This window comes from Microtus oregoni, unplaced genomic scaffold, assembly GCF_018167655.1.
Source record: "Microtus oregoni isolate MIOR12 unplaced genomic scaffold, Mior012 000160F_ref0000428, whole genome shotgun sequence".
Taxonomy (NCBI): domain Eukaryota; kingdom Metazoa; phylum Chordata; class Mammalia; order Rodentia; family Cricetidae; genus Microtus; species Microtus oregoni.
Window position 1 is genome coordinate 658,820 of NW_024544815.1, and position 3,630 is coordinate 662,449.

The 3,630-nt window shown below is 41.7% G+C and overlaps 1 non-coding gene across 1 annotated transcript; it reads left to right on the forward strand.

The window, feature by feature from the left end:
* The first annotated feature begins 435 nt into the window (after positions 1 to 435).
* On the forward strand, positions 436 to 542 carry LOC121445158. Its single transcript, XR_005973886.1, has one exon. It is a non-coding gene; the product is annotated as a U6 spliceosomal RNA (small nuclear RNA).
* The last annotated feature ends 3,088 nt before the right edge of the window (positions 543 to 3,630 follow it).

A 3,630-nucleotide genomic window follows, 5' to 3' on the forward strand; every position in this document is an offset into this window, starting at 1 on the left:
ATGGCGATCTGAGTGACTTCTGCTGCTACATGGGGCCATGGTTGCCCAAGTCTGGGCTGCTGTCAAGAGTCATGTCTGACTCCATGTCTCTACAGAAGGCAGGATCTGAGTTGATGTCTGTGGCTCCTGTTACCACCTAAGGGCATGAGGATGAGACTATGTTGGTGTCTGTGTGGAAAGCTGCTTCTGTGGTCACCTTGATCTGTGTGGCATTTGGTTAATTAATTTTGCATGGTTTTCTTTTGTGGCGGAATTCTGCAAGGGTGATGGGCAGGTATGGACACATTGGGAAGTGAGCAGAATTGGGTGCATGATGTGAAATTCCCATAGAATCAATCAAAAATTATGGAGAGATAGATAGATAGATAGATAGATAGAGAAGGCGTTGAAACTGAACAGATTATTTAGAGAAGATGACTTCTAAGAAATTAGTTTCTGCTCGCTTCAGCAGCACATATACTAAAATTGGAACGATACAGAGAAGATTAGCATGGCCCCTGCACAAGGATGACATGCAAATTCATGAAGTGTTCCTTATTTTATATTTTAAATGTTATTATTTACAAAGCAATAAAAAACAATAAAAAACAAAATTATAGGTTGAAGGGAGATATTTACTCTTAGGACAGACTTTTCTAAATTCTTTTTATTTCAGAATTTATTCATCAATAAATTATTTAGTAGAATTAAGAAAATCGGATGGTATATTAAAGTAGGCTAGCAAATAATAGCAATACAATTTCAAGTGTTTATAGGCATGAATTATTCCACATACTTAAAGTTATTTGCTTTGGGCCTTGTGGAACTGTAATTAAGTTCTACATTTTTACTTTTGGAAATGTGATGAAAAGAACATTTAATAAATAACTTAAAAATACTAGTTTATTCTTTTTCTAGAAGCCCAAAGTGGCCTTGGGGCACCTTGTTCTTTCCAAAAACAGAGAGAGCAAAAGTATTTGGAGACTCTGATCCTTATCTCATTCCTAAATGGTTTTAGGGTTATAATTTAGAGTAGCTAAAGAGGTCCATTAAAGAGAGCTCATGATTAAGTGAACAGATACTGTGGCCTGGGTGGAGACCCAGGGTTCTAGGTGGGCAGTGTCCATCACCTATTCATAGGACCCTCTAAAGTCACAACAAAGGATAGGGAGAATAATTATTCCTAGAGAGGCATGATGGTGCAGCACACATCCAATCCCTGGACTCTGGAAGCAGAGACAAGAAGATCTTAATGACCCTTGCCTACATAGCAATATACAGGACTGTCAACACTATGTAGTAAGACTCTGTGTCTAAACTTTTTCTCATTAATTGATATATTATCCATTTCATTCCTAGAATTCTCCCTACCCAGTGTGGTTCCTCATGCTTTGTTGAGTTTCAGTTGGGTCTGTCTATCCCAGGGTGGCCAGATCAGACAATCCCCCCCCTTTTTTTATTCTGTCTCTTTCATTTGGATTTTGGACACTGGACGAATCTAAGTATAACTTTTCTGATACTTTAGGCTTCTTTACTTTTTCTCGAAATGCTCCATTTTTAAAAAATATTTATTTATTTATTTATTATGTATACAATATTCTTCCTGCATTTTGCCTGAAGGCCAGAGGAGGGCACCAGACCTCATTACAGATGGTTGTGAGCCACCATGTGGTTGCTGGGAATTGAACTCAGAACCTTTGGAAGAATAGGCAATGATCTTTACCTCTGAGCCAACTCTACAGCCCGAAATGCCCCATTTTTCATGTGTCAGTTTGTTTATCATATGTCTGACCTCCATACCTGCTTAAACAGCATGAGTGTATTTCTCCCTTTACCCCTCTATTGTCCTCCTCTGTGATTGCTGAGTTGCATACTTGCATGAGCTTGAAATATTCCCTCATAACTTGAGCAGATTATCTTTGGACTTTCAGTTGAGTACATTTTTAAACTTTTTTATCAATGAGATTAAGAACCCAAAATATATTATCCAATAACAGAAGCATCATAGCTCTGAGCTATCAATGTTTTTTATGCAGAAAAACAATAGGGAATTCTGAATTGGAGGTGTCTTTTAATGGAGACATTTGTGGCAGATTTTCACTGCTTCTCACCAGTTTTTTCTAGTCTCAGTCTCTCTCCAAGAAAGGTGATGTCAGACATTCAGGATCCAATGTGGCAGAAGATGAAGAGAAGATCTGTGGAAAATGACTACTTACACATTGTATCTTAGTGCTGAGATGTCCCTGGTACTGATCTCCTCCTGTCCTGAGTTATGAGGTGCCCATGCCATAAAAGTGTCATCTAAGCCTAGTCTCTGAGTCCTACGGTCTTTCTGAGTCTCTTCTTTATGATCACTTAGAGACCAAAGCAGACACTGTCCTTATTACAGGTCTCCAATTATAAAAATTTGTCCATAATGTAGATTACTATTTCCCATGATCTTTGCTTTCCACTTTCTATGGTGACTTCCAACAGGAGCAGTGATGCCAATACCCCACATCCTACCCAGGGTCCATGTCCTTCACATTCTTTAGGCCTCTTTGAATACCTTTATTGACCCTGAGTGAACCCTTACTTGGTTTCCTGAGAAATCCTCAACAACATGTCATCAGCACAGATCCTAAATCTGTTTGGCAAATGCCTTGTCCTTACTCCTGATCCTGCTTCTTCTATGTTAGTTCATAGACTGATTTTCCCCTGGTGCTTTGAATAAAAAATATTCTGACAGACCACTGGGAGGAGAAGGTGAGCAGTAGTTTGGGTGGCCACACCAGCCTGCTGAGAGGCAATGCTTAAGCAGCAATGCAACAGGCTGGACAAGGCCAGACCACAGGAAGGAGAAGCGTGAGAAACAGCTAGCTGAGCCAAGCTAGGATTCTGAGAGGAGAAGTATAAGCAGCAATGTAACAGGCTAGTCCAGGCCAGGCTGCTGGGAGGAGAAACATGAGCAGTAGCACAGAGGGCCAGGCCAGGCCAGGTTGCTGGGAGGAGAAACATGAGCAGTAGCAGAGAGGGCCAGGCCAGGCCAGGCCAGGCTACTGGGAGGAGAAACGTGAGCAGTAGCAGAGAGGGTCAGGCCAGGCTGCTGGGAGGAGAAGCATAGGCATCAGCATGAAGGGCCAGACTGGGTCAGGCTGCTGGGAGAAGAATGAGCATAGTGTGTTGTACTGGGACAGACTACTGGGAAGAAAAGCAGGAGCAGCAATGCAGTGGGCCATGATGGTAGCAGTGGCCTCCAGACATTATCTGACCACTGGAGCATCAACCCTGCCAACACCAGGAGGAATGATCATCTGAGCTTCGGGCCCATAGGCACCTGGAGGAGCAATGACCAAAGGCTCTCCTCTGCCCACACCAGAAGAAGCAATCAACAGAGCAACAGCCCCCAAGTATACCAATTGGATAAAATGGACCCCCTTAAACACAGACTCTACCTATTCTGATTGGAGGAAGAGATGTGTAGACAACAGGGTAAGAATACACTCAACAATATAAAGAGCAAGACATGCCACCGGACATTAGTAACGGTTCTACAACAGCAAGGTGTGAACATTCCAATGCAGATGAAACAGAAGAAAATAACATTAAAGATAACTTTATGAAGATGATTGAGGTCTTTAAAGAGGAAATAAAAATTAAAGAAATGGAGGA